Below are 20610 nucleotides of genomic sequence, written 5' to 3'. Positions count from 1 at the left end.
GTGTAGTGAGAGAAGTAGAGAGGTATGTCTGCACCGAAGACCGAAGTAAAGGAAAGAAAGAAATCCTAAACCTAAACAAGTAAAATGTGAGGTTTACTTTTTTTCTTTTAAAAAAAAAAAAAGAACCGGTCCAGTCCGGTCGGGTTCGGGGCCTTGGAATCGAGAATTGGATTGGCCGGTCACAACTTCCAATTTTAGGAACTGGGAAACGGACCGGATACCCCTAAAATTGGGAATCGGACCATCGGTCCCGGTCTGGTCCGAGGGGTCCCAAGACGAGAGGTCTTTTTTGCTCACTTGTATCTGCAGCAGAACTCGGGGGCAATATTTACTATTGAGAGTTCGCAGCAGAAATCTGATACCTTTAGATTGAGAGATCGCAAAGAGAAAACCAAGTCTGAGCCCATCAACATATACAATTAGACTCATTTTACTTAAAAGCTTAAGCTTATGAACTATGGGCCAGCTAGGATATATTAATTGCTAGACGCCACATCTATTTTTCGATGTGAGATTTTTATAATACAACTCAAATATGCATCCTAACAGTACCGACATTGCACTCACTCGTAGTCGTAGTCGTCTCGATCAAATCATTACATCGCTCTCAAGGAACGGTTTTTGCTCCGCCGTACATACCCCCTCGAGCTCATCTACCAATGCGTGGTCAGGTACGGCAATAAAGATTCGAGGATGGAACATGATTTGCTCGTGAGGACATGTGGTGAGCAAAATGAAGAGGTATTGATGAGCGAGGAAGTGGCAAAAGAGGTTGAATTGGCGGATGAGGCACTTAAAGAAGGGGGCAGTGCATACATAATGGTCGAGAGTGAGATCATGGCTTCAAACCGGTCCGGCATTTGGCAAAGAAAGTGTTAATAAACTAATTTGTTCAAGTTGAAATGGATGGTCATGATGGTATGATACACGTGTGAGTGAGTTGTATTAGAGAAATTCTATAGAAAAAATCGGTGTGGTGTAGAGTAGCTAATAGCTTAGTTGATCCATAACTTATTAACTTAAACTTTTGAGCGAAGATAGGTTCAACTTGATATGTTAACTGGCTCAAACTTGAGCTACATCTTGGCATTCTCTCTCGAGTGAAGATATCGGACTTTTGTTGCATGCTTTTTAACAAATAGTATTAGAGCCAATGGTTGTGGTTTCCGGGCAGATGAGCATTGTGTAACGCAGGCTCGTAGGGATGAAGTTGAGCCTCTACACAGGCCCGTAGGGATGAAGTTGAGCCTTAATGGGGGGGGGAAAGTATACTAGAAGTGCCATAACTTTTGTACGGCGTTCACTTGAGTGCCATAACTTTCAAAACGTTCACTTGAGTGCCATAACTTTGAAAAAGTGTTCACTTAAGTGCCACTCGCCGATTTGGCATGTCGGAAATCCGATGTGGACTTATTTTAACATTAAACCTGCGTACGTGGCTTGCCGGAAAAATGAAGTCAGCACTAGAGATGGAAAACGAGGTCGTATGGAAGAGGAAGTGAACTTATTTAACAATTTGGGCCAAATGGAAAAGAAATCAGTGAAGAACCCTAACCCTAATTGCACCTCTAGTTCGAAATTGTTCGAAATTGGGAGCTTTTCACCTCATTATATTCACAATGGCAAGCCGAAGTAGGAGAAGCGGGTCACGATTTTACGAGCAAAGCGAAGATGAATGTCCAAGTTGCTGCTATTGTGGGCTGCGGAGTCCCACAAGAACAGCGTGGACGCGAGACAATCCCGGGCGAAGGTTTGTTGGATGCAGTACTTATAGAGAAGGCTTCAATTGTGGATATTTCAGGTGGGTCGATGGAAAATTTCCAAACCAAGCAACGAAGGTTATCTTGCAGCTGCTGGAAGGTCGTGGCAAAACTCGACCCGTGTCGCAAGATGAGGTGGACGATGCTGATTCAATGCAAGCAGAAATGAAGGGTCTGGAATCTGTGGTCAACCATTTACAAAAACAAGTTTCTAAGATGAAAATTGAAAGGGATATTTATCGAGTGTTGCTTGTGTTGTTGGTAACGGCTGTGGTTTGGTTTGTGTTTGAGAGCAAGATCGGTTTGCGGAAGAAACAACTTAGTCTTCCAGAGTAGAAGGACAATGAAATGAGTTTTAGTGTTCGGAGCAACGATTGTCGGTTTTTGGATGTTGTTCCCAAACCGGCCAAGGAAAGCGGTCTATTTTGGAATGTTACTTCGGTAGATGGCGTTGTGGTCGATGTTGTGGCTTGATGATCTCATTGAATGAGCAATGGGGCTGGTTTAGATACTAAGGCTGGTTTGGATATTGATGATGTAATACATGCATAACTTTTAGCTTATACGGGGATATAAATGACTTGTATCATGTCCGCAATAGTTCTTGCAGCAAGAACAGATGTTCTTTGCATTTTGTGTTAAAAGATTTTGCATTTCTTTGGTGGAAATGGCAGTCTTTATGATTTTACTAACTGAGCAATTAGTTTGTGGTCCAATGTATGCATTATATTTGGTTCAATAGATGAGAAATTGATGCAATGCACGCATGGAACATTGTCTGCGGCAACAACAAATGGTTTTTTGCCATTTACGTTCAGCAGTTGCTAGTGGATTTTCGTTGGTTGCTATGGTTGGTCAAGTGCAATACAAGTTGCAAATAACTTTGCGAATGGTCATATGAGTTGTAATTTTTTTGTTAAGAGAACACTTAAGTGCGTAGATTTTGTAAAAGCGAACACTTGAGTTCATTAAGTTGTTAATAATTGGCTATGTTGGTATCGGTTTGTGAGCTACTATCATCGAAGATTGAGAGAAATTGATATGCAATATCCTATTAAGGATCCCAACTTCACACCAAATGGCTTACATTTGCATCAAACTCACCAATTGCACAAAATAGACCATAAAATCGTGCTTCCTCAAATGAAACCATGTTACTTCAGCTTACAATATAGGAGGGAAATTTTCAGAATACAACCATGTTGTTGCAGCTTATATTTGCATCAAACCATGTTGCTGCAGCATCCCCTTTATACATGAATTGTGATCGATAATGTACCAACAAAAGACTTAGGCCCTTGCCATTAAAAAAAATAGAAACTCGCCAGTTAGGTCCAATCAAAAACAAAAAACCCAACCCCCCTCCCACCAAAAAACAGACATAGCATAAACTACAAGCCCTTCAAATCATCTCCATTATACAAGATCAATAACGCGATCACATTGAACCGTCTTCAAATGATTCATGAGTCTTGCACTCTTTCGGACTGGAACTTTAGGCACATCATCATTACATGGTGTTTCTTCTTCAACTGTCTTATCTGCTGGAGGATCATTTGATGAAGATGGAGCCGATATTGGGGGGTGGGGCCTTTTTTGGTGCATGCTTTAGAGGTGGCCTTGGTACCCTCGGTTTTGGAGCTCGCATTGGCAGCTTCTTCGATTGTGCACGGGTTGTTATTGTTGAATTTCTTATCGGTGCATGCACTTGACTTCTTGTTCTTGCTGTAGTAGCTTGTCCAGTTGAGTGTCCTTCAGATATTAGCACCTCCGAACTCCTCCCGGGCTGCAATACAACCATATTATTAGTTAGCATGTGATGAAATAACCGAGAGATGCATAATACATACAACTACTCCTTACATTGAAAATAACCATGCCACTTTTCATGTCTCTAAATAATCCATAGCCATGCTCTCTTATCCTTTTCCCAATTATACCATGTGTTCGTCTTAGTGCCTGTCTTTATAAAACCTCTATACTTTTTCTAACCTACATAAGGCACAGAATTACTTCATGCACTAAGCACACACGCTGCATTCTTTTCAACTTAAATTTTATTGCACCTCATCTTTGGGCCCCGTCTGTTGTACACTATATGACTCAGTTGGCCCTATGCTTTGTTCGGCATTATTGCTTTCAACGATTCCCTCACACGCTCTCGCAACATCGGTTGGTGTTTTTTTCACCTGCACAATGAAATAACACAACTAATATAATGTAACAACCCGTATATAAAAAAAGAAAATCACCAATTAAATATCTCACCCGAACTTTGCTCATCTGCGTCGACCGAGGTGTGCACGTGCGATGTCCCGCACCACTAGTGCTTATGGTGCCGTGAACTACCTCAGTAGCTTGATTCTGTCTTCTTTTAACTTGAAGAAGTACATAGCATAATTAAACTAAAGCAACAACAAAAAAGAAATTGTGTTTGACCAATTGCAAAGTTTACTTGAATTTTGCTCCGCTCTCTTGAATGAGCAGCCCTTGCCCCCGCATCTTGCCTTTGTCTTTTTGCAACCCGTAAAAGGACTTCGCATAATTAATCAAGTGCAGCAACAACTACATCAAAGGCAAGCAATGACCCTACTGACCTGAACTTTGGTCCTCTGTATCGACCGAGTTGTCCCCGCGCTTTGTCCCGCATCGTTACTTTTCGTGGTGTGCTCACCTACCCCTGCGCACTGAGTTGGATTTTTTGAAACCTGCAAAGTGACATAGCATAATTAATGTAATGCAACAATACATACATAAAAGGAAAATGACCAATGAAATAGGTTACTCCAACATTGCTCCTCTGTATTGACCGAGGTGTCCCCGCGCATTGTTCTGAAAGATTGCTTCTTATGTTGTCCTCGGCCGCCCCATTTGCTTGAGATTGTCTTCTTCTAACCTGCAAATGACGTAGCATGATTGATGTATTTCAACAACAACAAAAAACAAATGCTTTCGTGCAACAGGTTTTAAACAACTTACTTCAAGTTTGCTTCTCTGCGTCGAATGAGTTGTCCCGACACTTTGTCCTCCACCACCACTTCCCCTGGTGCCCTCACCCGCCCCTGCATCATTACTCGTCCGTGTGTTGACTTGCTGTCCTTGTTGGCCCTTTTTTGTTGGACAACCAGTCTTATTATGCCCTTCCCCATGGCATAATGAGCAGTAAATTGTTCCACTAGCCCCGCTCATTACGTTAGCAGAGAGCTCAATATCCTCCAGCCGTCTTTTCTTCTTAAGCCTACCAACTTGCTTCTTCATTGGGAGAGGTTCCGGGGGTTGATGATTTGTTTTCTCCCAAAACTTGTTACTTCTTAGAGGCTGCATCATAAATGCATATGAAGCAAGATACTTATTTTTCTTTTAATAATCGTCCACATAATCTTCTGCATTGAATTGCTGGTTTTGGATGGCACAAATGGCATGGCAGCAAGGTATTCCACTTAATTGCCATGCTCGACACGAACATTTTCTTCTGTCCAAATGAACTACATATTTGTCGCCATCGTTCAATATCTCGAACCCATCGTCTCCATTCCAAGTTGCATGACAAAACCTACTGGCGGTAATGCTCTGTTCCAATTTTTTCACAATCCTAGGCCCACATTGTGTATGCCATTTTGAACATTCATCCCGCAGCCTTTGCAATCTTGTCATCACCATTAATCTAATGTCTTCCAGCATACTAATAATTGATCGAGACCTAGCTCCTATAATCCTGCCATTAAATGCCTCAGAAAGGTTGTTATCGACGGCGTCGCACTTAAATTCTTCACTGAAGAAGGCTCTACACCAATGCTTTGGATTAGTTTGAAACAATGCTTGAAAAGCTTCACCTGACAATGCAAATAGAGCTTGTTTACGAATTCTGAAATCTGCCATATTTGTGCTCTTCGCAATCAGCCCGAATTGCCTCTGCAATTGATCTCCTTTATACTTCTTAGCCCAATTAGCATATATGTGCCGAGCACACATTCCGTGCTCGGCATACGACATCAAATCAGCAATTGCTGGCATAAGTCCCTACACATTGAACAAGCATGTGTAAGAGCCAGTTAATATCTAATAATAGAAATGCAAAAGTTCAAGGACAGTACCTTTTGTTGGTCACCGATGAATGCCCACCCTCTTCCATGTCGCGACCCTCCGGAAATTTTTGTCGTATGTTCCGGGGTGAGTAGGGTTAACGAGCCAATCCCCCTTTTATACATATTGATGTGGAATCGCGGGTCTCTCCCAAGACCCATTACTCGAATCGCGATGTCGGGTAGAATTTATCAAATATCGAAATTGACCTTGTGTGGTCGAGTGGCATGTGCGAGGTGTACATGCAATTTGGAGTCGCCACCGATCGATTTATTGGAAGGTACGATCGGAAAACCTTACCGAGCGGTCGGGAGAAACCGTTCGGTTCCGCAAAAACCAGAGATTTTTGGGTACGGGGACTTGGTTACGCCGAAATTTTAATCGACGCCCTTTCGGTTACCGATGTCGAGTGTTTTTCTAACTTAAGAATTCATGCGGATGCGATATCGGGTGAGGTAGGCTCTAACGGTTTTAAATTTTCATGCGGATGGGAGTTTTCTATCCTAATCAATCACAATCAAAGAATTTAATATGCAATCAAAATCATTTCAAGCAATCAAATCAATCAAGGTTTGACATGTCTAAAATGGCCCTATCGGCCCACACAAAAATCAACTTTGGGTTTCGGGGTGATTTGGTGAAAATTTGGGGCGGAAAGCCCGGAAGGGTAGAATGGTCATTTTTGGGGGTTCGGGACCCGAAAATCACAAAATTTCTATTTGGCCAGTTGAATGTGGCAATTTCTCATTTTTTGTGATTTTCTTGAATTTTTCTAATTTTTTTGTAATTTTTATTTATTTTCTAAAAATTTAGAAATTTTCCGGATCGACACAAATCGACCCTCGAAGTCTCAAAATTCTCGATCCAGACTTTATGAGTCCCGAATCAATTTACAAATTTTTAGAAATTTTTGTGAAAATCTAGGAATTTTTATGAATTTTTTAAGTATTTTTGCAAAAAATTTTTGAATTTTTGGAAATTTCTTTTATTTTTTTTATTATTTTTTTATTATTAAACCGGACCGGGTCAACCCGGTCCGACCGCCTCGGACTCGTTCGACACTCAAAACGACACCGTATATGTATATACCTATTTATTTTTGATTTTCTAAACCTATTTCCTAATTTCAGAATACATATAAAAAAGCGGACGGCCGAGATCAATCTTGGAATCAATCTCAGCCGTCAATTCATCTAAACAAAAACGACGCCGCATTATCCTTCCTACTGAAAACGGCACCGTACCAACTAAAGGGACGAACGGCCACGATTAAACTTTGAGACTTGATCCGAGCCGTAGACATCTCCGAAACAAAACGACGCCGTGTCACTTAGTAATGAACGAACGGTCACGATTGACTTGAGATCTAATCCAAGCCGTCGACACCTACTAAACCAAACGACGCCGCATAGCCTTATTGAACCAACGGTCGGGATTCAACCTCGATCTAATCTGAGCCGTTGACTCGCCTAACTAACCTAAACGACGACGCATCAAATGGCTGAAGCGGCACCGTTTTTGATTTTTTCTATTTATTAACAAAAAAACTAATTAACAGAAAATATAAAAACTAATCCAACGGCCGAGAATCAAATCCAACGATTTATCTCGGCCGTTGGATCGGATCTGAGTCGGCTCGTTCGCGCCAACGGCCGAGCCGACTCAGATCCGAGCCGGCCCAATCACACGATGCCACCTCGTAGCGCCGATCGTTTGACTTGCCAGCTCAGCCCGTCGTCTTCAACCTCTCGACGACGCTAATGAACGGTCAGAAAGCTTCCGGCGAGATCCAACGGTGAGATCTCGCCGGATCGGTGTAAAACCACCGCCAATCAACTCTAAATTCCTCTCAGATCAACATATTCGAAACTCAGACAATTCTATCCACTGGATCACTAAGAATCAAGCTCGCACGGGTATAAACTACGAACGATCAATCAAGCAATATTGGACATAATAACTAAATTCCTTCACACAGAAACTAGAAGATGAGTTGAGGAAACTTACCTCGAGTCCCGATCGGACTCGCGATGGCGAGAAAGGTCCGGCCGGTGTTCGGCCACACCGAGCTGCGATGGAGGTTCGACTCGGGGTTTTCACGCAAAATCAATGCACAAACAAGATGCGATCGTGGTCAGTGAAGCTTAAGAAGGAAAACGCACACTATAATTTCACCAATCATGCTCGGAGCAGAGGGATGCCATGATCGCACGTAAGAGAAATCGAGAGCTCACCTTGCAGTTTTTGGACGTTATAGGCCGAGTGAGCTGGTCCGATCGTCTTCTCCGAGCTCAAGCGAACTTCCGGTGGCAATCCGGTGGTTCGATTTGGCCTGAATCGCCCGGGCCGAAGTTGCACGGTCTCGGTTGAAGCTCCGGCGAAGGTATTGCTCAGAGTCTCTCTCTCTACTTTTCTCTTTTTTCTCTCTCTATTCTGTTGGTTGTGCGAGCAAATGAGCCTCTCCTCCTTTCTAGAATCCTCTTTGCTATTTATACTCGCGTTTTGAATTTGGGCGCGCACGGGCGTGAGCTGGCCGGAGTTGTCACGTGCGCCCCACGTGGTTTTAGGTCGCCGGACGGCGACGGAGTTGGTTAACGTTCCGTCCAAAGCCGTTTAACCTTCAATTGTCCACAAACGAGCGTGAATTAGCCTTAAACTTGAGAATGTTGACTTTACGCCGCGCCGGGCCTTTGACCGGCGATTCCGATCGTCTCCGGCGGCCATTGGTCGGGCCGCCGGTGGCCATCGACGCCCCTTGACCTGCACAACAAAAACCCTCTATCAATTGAATCAATTAGGGTTGAATTGGCTCTCAATTTGGTCACCGAAATTCATTGTCAAATCTGCAAATGGCGCGGCTGAGTTGGGGAAGAAGATGGATCGTGCTGGACCGGTTCAACCGGTCCGACCGGCAATCAGACCGGTCTGAACCGGTTCAGACAATGAATTTCTCCCAATTTTCAAAATTAAACAAAATTGGCTAGGAATTTTTGTAATTAAACTTCAAAATTGAACTCGGGGGCCTGAATTCTATATAAAAATGTGTTTTTGCCCAAAAGTTCATACCAATTTCAACAAAAACCCCAAATTTTTCTATTTGCCCAAATTGGGGAAAACTTCAATTAGACGTCAATTTGATAAAATTGGACTACGAGACCCATCCCAATCGATTCAGAATATGTCAAAACCCCAGGGGTGGTACAATTGTGTATAGAAAGTTCCTCAATTGAAAGTAATTTCAAAGATCGCAAAATTGAGGGACTTAATTGCAAAATTTTTAAGAATTTCTGTGCAATTCGTGCAATTCGCGCAATTGTAGGTGCAATTGATCAAATTGAAGTTCAAAGGGACTGCAATTGAATGTCTAGACTCTAAATGTGCAAAAATTGCAAATAAAAAGACTCGATTTGTATTTTTTATGAAAATTCAACCTTAGGCGTTGCGAAGGAACACCTAAAATTGAACTCAATTTTCAATTTTTCTTGAGGTCAATATTAAAAGGGAATTAAAAGAAAAATATTGGACATATTTCTATATTTTTGTGACCTCTAAAAGTATTTTTTATGATTTTTCGAAGATTTTTCTATTTTCGAAAATATTAAAAAAAATGTAAAAAAAATGAAAAATTATTTTTTGTTCCAAATTGGTTCCTTAAGCTTGGCCAAGGCTTCCAATGTTGATTTTTAATTATTTTTTTTTTTTTGTGAATTTTTAATGAATTTTGGAAAACAAAACTAAAGGGAAATTGACTAAAAATTCGGGTGTCAACATTCCATCGCTTATTTCAAGGTCGGCCATTAGATTTTTTAAAGACCAGCACCAAATGTCTTTGTTCTCTACCTTTACAACAGCCCATGCTATTGGAAACATTTGATTATTTCCATCTCTCCCAATGGCGGCTAAGACCTCGCCTTTGCATAACCCCTTCGAAAAACACCCATCTAAACCAATGACTTTCCTGCAGCCCGCTAGGAACCCTTTTCTACATGCCTTGAAACATACATACATCCTATAAAACTGTGTCTCATCACTAGGCAATGGCTTCTCCACAACTTCAACATGAATTCTACTAGGAGGATTCCGGTACCCGCATTCCCTAGCATACTCCCAGATTTGTGCATATTCTTCTTTGTATGTACCCATCAATGTACGTATCACCTTATACTTGGCCCTTTTGCATTGACTGCTAGAAACATTCACACCTATTTGCTCTCTAACTAGTTGTTTCAAATGAGGACCTTTAATGTTTGGCATGGCCTTAGTGGTGCTGAAGAAATGCTTGGCCGCCCACACACTAGTCACTCTGTTATTATCGAAAGCAATACTACGGGTGTGCTCCTCCCGCAGTGAGCGAATCTGGAATGACCGAGACCTCTTATTCATTGCAGCATATATATGCCAAGGGCAACCGCTTTGTGCACACTTTGCTCGAACATAATCCTTTGTGTTTCTAATGAATTTGATATTCCTCTGTTCACCGATTGAGTACTATACAATAGCATCTCTAAATTGTTTGGCATCATCAAACTTCATCGATACATATAATACTAGACTTGCAGTACTTGCATCATAAAAGGGAAAGTTAGTTTTCCTTTGTGGTTGGACCGCAACATCATCATCCTCACCTTCCGAGCTACTATCATCGCATTCATCATATTCACCATCATCATCATCTAATGATGTTGGAGGTCTGTCGTTCCGGTTTCTTGAAATGGCCTCATCAAGCACCCGAAATGGTTGTTTAATCTTTGCGTGATATTCCCTCACCTGTGCCCTAGCCGGTTGCACATCCTCATCATCAACATCACTTGTGGAAAGTGTATGCACAAGTGTTTCCTCACCTTCATCATCTTCATCGTCAACATCCCAGTATGGCGGGTTTCTTCTACTCTCTTCATCAAGTACTGATCCATCACCGTCGCAAATACCACCACTTACCCGAGCTTGCGCACATAACTCCAAGACACAAGGCGTGTGAGAAGGATCAGCTTCCTGCCCTCTCGGATCTCCATGAAATGCATCATCAGCTACTTCGCTTTCAGTACAAGCTTCCAACGGTGTTTCCCGATGTCCATTACCATTGCGTTCAACATACAGAAAAATTTCATGACCATGCAGATGTTGGTAGACAATATCTCTGAAACCGTTATCATCAAAGACATGTCCCACACCATCCCTAAGACTTTTACCAGGAATTTGATAGTAAACTTTTTCTCTACTGTATTTGCCTTATTCAGCTATAGCCTTGACAAGGTCTTTATAAGACAGCTTCTTGATGTTGACGAGGACAAAATCCATATTTCCTCCTATATAATCGCATTGTTCCCCGAAAATAAACTTACTACCTGTCCAAACTCTAAAGGCAGCTGTTGTATCACCCATATTGACATCGCAGACAAGGACAAATAATCATTTCAATAGCAAGCAGCACAACAGAAATATCATTGTCAACTTTAACAATACATAATGGCAACACTTTCAGTAAATAATGAGATAGAGGACAACTTGTAATCTGTCCCCACAACACACTTTAAATAAAGACGACAACTTTAACTTTCAGTCCCCACAACCGCAATACTTTGAATAAACAATAATTTAGACGACGGTCAGTGGACCCAAAATGACAAACTTTAACGGCCAACATAATCTGTGACTCACCTTTACACTCTCATAGTAACCCCTATTTTGGGCGTTTGATCAATGTCCTTCTCACTCGGTCGTCGTGATTCAACAAAAAAAAAAACCCATTGCCATAACAATGCCTAACCTTCACCAGTGTAGAGTCGAGATTGGTGCGCCTCCGAAGCCCTCTTCGCTTGAGAGCTTCGACTAAACTTGCTTGACCGATGGAAACCCGGCTAGCGACAGTGAGAGCTGGGTGAGAGATGCGATTTTGCCCTAACTCGAAATTTGGGGAGAAGAATTGATTTTGCCCTAATTTGCCTGTCCCGATCGACCTTAAGCCGCTGCGACACGACGTCGTACCGAGTTATTTCAAGGCCATGGCGTCGTTTGCTGGGTTCTTTAGCCACTTGCGAGCTGGGTGAGAGATGCGATTTTGCCCTAACTCGAAATTTGGGGAGAAGAATTGATTTTGCCCTAATTTGCCTGTCCCGATCGACCTTAAGCCGCTGCGACACGACGTCGTACCGAGTTATTTCAAGGCCACGGCGTCGTTTGCTGGGTTCTTTAGCCACTTGCCTTGTGCGGCAGTACATGCCGCACAACGCACTTGTTCTTTGTTTATTTCTTTTTCAAATGACAAATGTTTTTTTTAACGTTTTTGAATTATTTCGTATTCATATTTTTAGAGGAAAAAAAAGAAACTTCTTCTAGCATTGCAAGTACTGTGCGCACTGCCCTTGAAACTTCCCAATACCAAGGGAAAAATACCTTTTTTACTATTTGTCGTTAATTTCTCTTCGCAATTTAGAGACGAACTTTATTAGCAATGATTTCTGCGACGAATGTGTCGCTCGAAATGTAATTTTGCGACGAAATTTGGTACAAATTTGATGTTTCGTCGGAAATTAGCAACGAACTCTTTTTCATAAGTAATTTTCCGTAGTTATTTTTTTTCAATGTTTGAATTATTTTATACTTTTTAGCCCAACAAAGATATTTTACTCATCTTTAACAAACATATCAAATATGTGCCCCATGGGTCTCGCCTTTACATTTTTTTTTTCTTCCTTCGTAAATATTTTAGTTTTTTTTCCAATTTTTGAATTATTTTATATTTTTAGACCAACAAACATATTTTACTCGTCTTTAAAAAACATATGAAATATGTGCCCCGCGGGTCTCACATTTGCATTTTTTTTTTGGTTCATTCGTAAATATTTTACTTGTTTTGCACTGTTTTCGGGAAAAAAAAACAAAAAAAAACAAAACCACGTTCACTCTATACAAGTGGAGGAGCCCGGAAAAGTTGAACTTGGCCAACGTGGCCCCTTTTTTTCCACTGAACATTTAAGTTCACGAACTTCGTAAAAGTGAACACTTGAGTTCATTAACTTTCTAAAAGTGAACACTTGAGTTCCTTAACTTTGTAAAAGTGAACAACTAAGTGCCATGAACGTCGTAATGACCACGAACGTTGGTGTAACTTTGTCAAACACATACTCAGAGCTCCACATCATGAAACTCACCAATTGCACATACTCCAACGGACCAACAAAATGGTGCTTCGTTAAATTAAACAGCATCCCCTTTAACAATCAATAGTCATCCATAATGTACCAAAATAACACAGAAAGACGCAACCCATTGCCATAAAAAATAGAAACCTCAAACAACCAACCCCCCTTCCATCAAAAGCAAAAAACCCTCCCAAGCTTTCCATATATGAGCACCTATTAACTTCTTATTCTTTTTGGAGTAGATTGTCCAGTTGGGTGTGTTGAAGATATCCGCACCACCGAACTACTCCCAGGTTGCAATAGGAACCGAATTGGACCAAAAACAGAAAACGGAGACCCCTCGACATCAAAAAAATCCGGGAACGTACACTTTAGTAGGTGATTTACGTGGTTGAAAGTTATGCACATCATATAACTACTGAAGATGGAGACTCTAAACACAATGTCATCCCTGTCAATGAGCTCGAACATGCAGACATCTCTCTCATATGTTCTAGTTCGAACATGTGAGAGCGATGTCTGCATGTTTGAGCTCATTGACAGGGATGACATTGTGTTCAGAGTCTCCATCTTCAGTAGTTATATCGACATCACCACTACAATATGTGCATAACTTTCAGCCATCTAAATCACCTACTTCACTCGGCAACTCTATTGTTCAGTTCAATCCGTTTTCTATTTTTGGTTTAGTTGGTTCCTTCACTCACCCCTGCAGCCTGACTCTATTTTCTTTTAACCTACAAAAAACGCAGCATCATTAAAGTAATGCAACAATGACGAAAATTAATGTCACTAGCTGAACCACAAACCACTATCCAGCCATATATATTTCATCACTCCTATGTCCTCTTCTAATGAAAGGAGACCTCTTCGAGTGTACGAGCAAAAGATGACGAGGCATAATGCAAAAAAGAATTGTCTTCCCCCCCACCCCAAAACCCTCCTTGCATGATCAAATCATAAAGGTCATTCATATGTGAAGATCTTAACCTAATGCTTACAGCAAAGGACATGTATACACCGATGACTTGTTCAAACCTAAATACATACTCTCGACAAATGCAATACAAGCACGTACGAAAGGGCTTCACCATCCGAGGTCCCTTGGACAGGGACAACTTAATGTTACCCCATGATACTATGTAGTATTACATAGATGAAACAAATGGATGAACTTGCGTAAGGATATGACACACACCTACAAGGGTCAAAGTTTCTAAACCAAAACAGCAAATCAAAGCCTCAGCAATAGAGACTAGCAGATAAATTTTCAAATAGCACACAAGAACTCCGAGTGGTCATCTCGGATGAATTAGCCCAAGCATAGCATCTCACAAAGCAGAAAGTTAAGCCATGGCTAATTGCCATTAGGCTATAATGAAAACCTACAACCACATGATTAAACAGTCATCACCATAGAAAATCACATGCCTAAGATGCATGTGAGACCAAACAAGAAACGAGTTTCGGTGCACATCAATCAAGTTTAGTCACATTTGTCTTCTTCATGATTGAGAAGTATCTTGTTCACAAAGTTTTACCTTCTTCTTAACTGCTCGAATTCTTTTATCAATATCTTCACTTGGGCAGTTGAGATTACTTCCCTCCCGTGCATCCGAGGAAGAGATGGTTCTAGTAGAATTTGCAGATGTAATGAGGTCATTCATCCGAGTTATCGGTGCTTTAACAGATTCTTGTTCATTAACGTAGACTTCATATTAGCACTGTGTTCCCTATTCATCAATGCTCCCACCTACATATTGTTGACACCTAATTTTGGTGATCCCATATTATTATTATTATTATTATTCGTTAAATAAGAATACGTCTAATTTATTTTTGTCTTGTTGCAAAATAGAAAAGTAAAAAAAAAATTATTGTAAAACAAGAAAATTGCGAATAAAAAAAAAAAAATCTGGTTGGACCACGTTTTCTCCACCTCTTGGGCCGGCACATTTCGCCCATTTGCCTCTTTGTATTGTCCGCGGCCAAGAAGCCCACACGTGCACCCTCACGCTCCACCACCCCGACCACATATTCCTCAAGGCCGCAAATCACCCACCTCACTCGGCTCCATGCCCACACACTTTGCACGGTCAAGGAGGGACCACATCTCACGTCCATTTTGGTCCACAAAATCAGACTTGGTCAGCAAGTTGGGTGGGCTCTCTCTTACAAAAGTGGACTCTGGGGAACAAAGAAAAAAAGGAGAGAAGGGCTCTCACATGTTGAGAGCAGAAGAGGAAAAAGAGCAGAGCTGGAGAGGTTGGTTCGGTGACTGCAGAAAGAAGGAGAGGAGAGCAGGTGGGGTTCGGCTCCTAAAAAAGGGAGGAAACAGAGAGGTTGGAAGGGGGTTTGGAGGAAGAGAAGAAGAGTGCAGCCGTTGATCTTCGGGAACCCGCCCGCGAATCCGCGACTTCGTACGCAAAGGTTGGCCCGCTCTCTCAAGTTTGGTTGCCCCGTTTCGGTCCCGGAGCTTGCCGGGCCGAGAGTTTCCATTTCTCGGACCGACGAGCCTTGGGTCATGGTATTGTCTTGGCCGCTACTGGTCTTGCTATTGAGTTATTGGTATGCTTTAGTTGGGTACCCATGTTCGCTCGTAGACTCCCGATCCCTCTTCTTGTTTCGCTATTCGTGGACACTCGTTTGCTTGGGCTGTTAGTTCACCGTTTTTGTTCGATTTCGGATTTTGGATGGTCTTTTGAGTGACCAAACGTACGGGGAGGCTCAGCTATACAAGATGGAATAATCGTGACAGTCTTGAGCCTCGGTTGAACTCATTGTTGGCGGTCGCCGGCACCCTGGAGGATTGTAGCATCGGGTGACTCGAACCAGTGGCGGCGCAAGCTATGACTCGAATCAAAAGCGGTAGCATGGTGGTCGCATCTTAGTGTAGTTATCTTGGTACATGATGAGCAGGCCCGACATTGTGGCGAGGAGCTCCCCGGGAGCGTGACCTAACGGCGGCTACGAGCAAGCCCCGACAGGTGCGGAACCGGTTCTAGCTCGGGCTAAGGCGACTCGAGGGTGAGTAGTGGAAACGCAAACGTGAGAAATAGGTGAAACGCACGGAGAAGAAGGAACTGAATGCCGTTCGAGAGTGCCGTTGACGAAGGCTGGCGTTCGAAAGTGGTTCCCGTTGTCGCCCGATCCGGACGGAGACAGAGCCGGTCCGACACCAACCAAAGCTCCACCCGTCGCGGCTGAATGCAAAGGAACTTCGGATGAATTGACGCATTCGCGGGTCTGTCTCGGGTGCGCACGCAAAAGAGGACGAACAGTGAGACGATGCGAGCCCGAGTCCGAGCAACGCGGACGTGAACGTAGGCGACGCGAGTCCGAACTTAGGCGACACGAGTCCGAACGAAGGCGACGCGAGTCCGAACTTAGGCGACGCGAGTCCGAACGAAGGCGACGCGAGTCCGAACTTAGGCGATGCGAGTCCGAACGAAGGCGACGCGAGTCCGAACTTAGGCGACGCGAGTCCGAACGAAGGCGACTCGAGTCCGAACTTAGGCGACGCGAGTCCGAACGAAGGCGACGCGAGTCCGAACTTAGGCGACGCGAGTCCGAACAATGGCGATGCGAGCCCGGGCGACGCGAGGTCCGGAGACGACCGCAAGCTCGAACCAAGTGACAACGCGAGGTGGCGACTCGGACTAGCGGCGTTAGTTTTAGTCATGGCCGTAAGCGAAGTCGATGTTGCAGAGAAAGAGGACGTCGCAGCGCATGAAGAAAATGGCGAATAGGGATGAAAGCATGCATTTTGGCTCTTGGGATGGGCTGGCGTAAAAAGAAAAGAAAAGGGAGACCGAGCTGGGAGAATAAAGAAGAAAGAAAAGGGCTTGAACGGACGGGCTGGCATAAGAATAAAGGAGAAGTTGGGTCGGGCCTTTTTGTTGTTTGATTGGCGTGTTGGGCTGGTCCAAAAAGATTGAAGAGTAAAGGCTGGACATTAGAGGGTTGTGGGCCAGAGGGGGCTATAGGCCCGGTTCGATCAAAATAGAAAATGTGGGCTTAAGCCCTTCCGTCCCCACGAGCTCGGTTCCGGTTCTCTTTCCCGGGCCCGATCGGGTCCAACGACTCGATCCAGGCCCGGATCCGAGAACCCGACTCGGACCCGGTTCCCTTTATTTTAAAATAAATAATAAATAATAATAAAAATAAAAAAATTCAAAAATTAAAAAAATTTAAAAAAAATAATAAAATAATTCAAAAATAATCAGAAAAATTTCAGAAAATTAGAAAATTGGTTTCTTTGACCTTTTACCCCTAATGTGAATTTTAAGCTTTAAATTGGCGTTGATTGAAGACCGATGTCCAATCCGGTCTATTAATCGTTGTAATTCGACCTTCGCGTCGAAATTGTTTGTTTAAATATCGCCATCATAGATTTGGTCCGCATGTGCTTATCCCGATCTTTATTTGGCATATTTATCCGATTGAGTGTTCATAACACTGTCTTTTGAAAAATTGCATGTTAATCGATTTCCCTATATGTTAGGTTAAGGATAAATAGGTAATTGCACGAAATAACAGAAAAATATTATGCATGATCATTTAGTATTGGTTAGATACCCGATGAGCTTAAAATGATATGCAGAATGTGTGATCACCTTAGGGAACATCACCTGGTAAGGTACCGAAAGGACGCTAATTTTCTAGTTAGCGTAAATAAGTCCCCGAACCTAGAAGCTCTGGTTGCGTAGGAATCGAGATAACCCTCCCGTGTCTCGATTGGTTTCTAGCCGACCCCAATAGGCTAGTGGTGACTCTTAATAGCATTTTAATTTGCTAATCGGTTAAAAAAAAAAAATCCAATGTCACGCGAGGTAGGACTTGGGAGAGTCAACGCCATTGATCTATGGCAATACCTTCTAAACCCCGCCGGACCCTCGCGAGAGGCCGAAGGCGAGGTCGCGACAGCTTGGCGACTCAGCTGGGGACAAATAGGTGAAAAATCTATGTAGACTTAGGCCGTAATAACCAGTTGATTATTTCCTAACTTGATCACAATTTTGCTGTTTTAGTAGAAAAATCAGGTTAATTTGCTAATTTTGTGATTAGATGTTCTTGCAGGTTTGGGAGTCATAAGGGGCAGAGTGATTGTTGACATATCTGTGTTGCGAGGAGTCGTAGGAATGTATGCTTTCTATATGTATATAGAAGCGGTGTTTGATATACCCCGCTATGCATGCTTTTCATACACTACACTTTTTGCACACACATCCAGTGGTTAAACCCGGACTGCGATCTTAGGAAATCCTTAGGAGGGGTCGAAAATAGATTGGGCCATACGCAAGTCTGCAATTGCCATGATCATTTGTGATCCCGCTCATCATCTCGGAATATGTGCCCCGACCCGATTATGCTGTCGGCATTTTTGGGGGCGGTACATCATTTCGTTGTGGTGGGAGCCTTTAGCCATTAGTCTACTCTACCCTTTATGTGTCGAACCTCACTGTTAGCATGTGCATGTCAATGCCATTAACAGGTACCGTTCACCGACCACTGTGAGTTAATTTCAGATTTCCTTGGTCCACTCAAAATTTTATTTCCGATAGTTCGCGAAAATCAATTGAGTGCCTTGCATGATATAAGTACGCAATTGAAAAATTTTGGCGATCACTTTTTGTAGTGAATTTGAAGAGTAAATTTCAAATGAACAAATCATTTTGTCATAATTTTCATGTCGTTTTTGCAAAAAGATTGTCTCGAATCAATTTTTCAAAATTAATGCCATTTTGTGTGTGTTAAATTTTTGAAATTGAATGGGCATCCTATTGATAATCGTGAACGATCTTTTAATGATATCTCCTCTTACAATGAAATTGTAGCGAAGTACCAAATGCCTTTAGATTGAGATTGCGGGGCAGGTATCGTCGCCTCATTTTCATATAAGAGGTGATATCATTGAAAGATCGCTTCTCTTTCAAGGTGCTAACATTATTGTCTTTCCCTCGTAGGATATGAATAAAGATCATTCTTTCATATTCTCTTGACCGACTATGCAAAGATTGTGTCGCAAAGTGACGCCCGAAATGTTAAACCCGTGTTCATTCCGTATTTGGGCGGAGATGGTGAAGGCCACACTTCCAAACGAGTCAATGACTTATCATCTAGTTCGGCAGAAAGGGAAAGTCTCATTCCTCGTTGTTTTTCAAGCCAAAGTCGATTAGCAAAAGATGCGCCGAAATGGACAAGAGGAACCAATCTGGAGCAATTCCTTGAAAGACAAACCTATTATGATGATAGTAGAGGATAGCCACTATGGAGGAGCAATCGTGCCAATGTGTGAATAAAAAGGAAGTTGTTCCCGATCTCTCTCATTCTAAATTATATGCTAGATATCGTCCCCTTTTTGCATGTGCAGTAAAACGAACTAAACGTGGACAAGATAGCGATATCGGATGATCACCTGCCTGGAGGTGATGAACATGGATTCAAATGTGATGGCTAGCCCTCCTACCGAGGAAAAGTGACCTCAACCGCCGAGCCAAAAAAAAAAAAAAAAAAAGCCGAAGATTGCTCAAACTCGAAAAGGATCGCCGGACATACTCAATGGAGCACTTGGTGTTAAAACCTTTCGGACAAAGGACGAAAGAGGATAAAAATGATATATCCCGTTCCTGTTCTTAGTCCGAATCATTGCAAACAGTTGATCTGTTTTGTATTTACCATGCGGGAAGCTCTTAATTAGAAGAAACAGCACAATAGGTCATGAACATGAAATGTCATGGTCATCCAACTCAAACAAAGAAAGGTTTAACATAAACCAAATGATCCGATGGATGACACCATGCGCATCTATCCATGTGAATAATATCAATCCTCCTTGTTAGAAGAGCTTGACAGGATGCAATCACCCAAGACCGTTTCAAAAGTCAAATGGGGCAATGGACCCGGTCATTGAGGCAATCCCCGGACGCCTAATGTGACGAGATCATTTGATCCGGAGAAAAAGATGTATCGTTCCATATTATCATCTAAATTCATTTTCAGAATGACATGTTATATATCTTTCCTTGCAGATGACAAATGGAAAAGTCATGATAACGGCCACGATAGTAGAGTCCGAAATGTTCAAGAAATTGGCACCGATCCACGAGGAGGTCATTATCTTGTTGATGCCATCAAGGAGCTGGAGCAACGAGTCAAGCCGTAGGAGTTCCCTCCTCGGTGCTTAGCTTTCTTCAAGGAAAAGACCAACGACATTGCTGAATCCCAAGAGGAAGGCTCTGGAGGAGCACCAACACTTAATTCTCCAAGTACACCTCGGAATCAAGGACACGGCTATCATGCTGCGAAGACAAGATGTACATGGCTAAAGTGGTTTAGTATCGACGTTTTCATATATGAGGACCTCGATGACGATCTTGATAAAGTCGTAACCCTACACCGCCAAAGATCCAAAAACCCATCCCATGTGCTACGACGTTTGCAGAGTTTCGAAAAGAGGACCTCAGCTGGAGGACATTCGCTGAAAGCAGAGAGCCTATTCTAGATGCGATGACTCTCGCCAACGAATTTGGATCAGAAAGAATCATTCGACTTTGGTAGCAAGGTGTATCGTTTCAAACTTAGCTCAATTGAGAATATGAAATGACTCGTTCTATCTCTCAATT

The sequence above is a fragment of the Rhodamnia argentea genome, chromosome 6 (assembly GCF_020921035.1).
Source record: "Rhodamnia argentea isolate NSW1041297 chromosome 6, ASM2092103v1, whole genome shotgun sequence".
Classification (NCBI taxonomy): domain Eukaryota; kingdom Viridiplantae; phylum Streptophyta; class Magnoliopsida; order Myrtales; family Myrtaceae; genus Rhodamnia; species Rhodamnia argentea.
The sequence above is the reverse complement of the archived record's forward strand: the minus strand, read 5'-3'. Positions refer to the sequence as shown.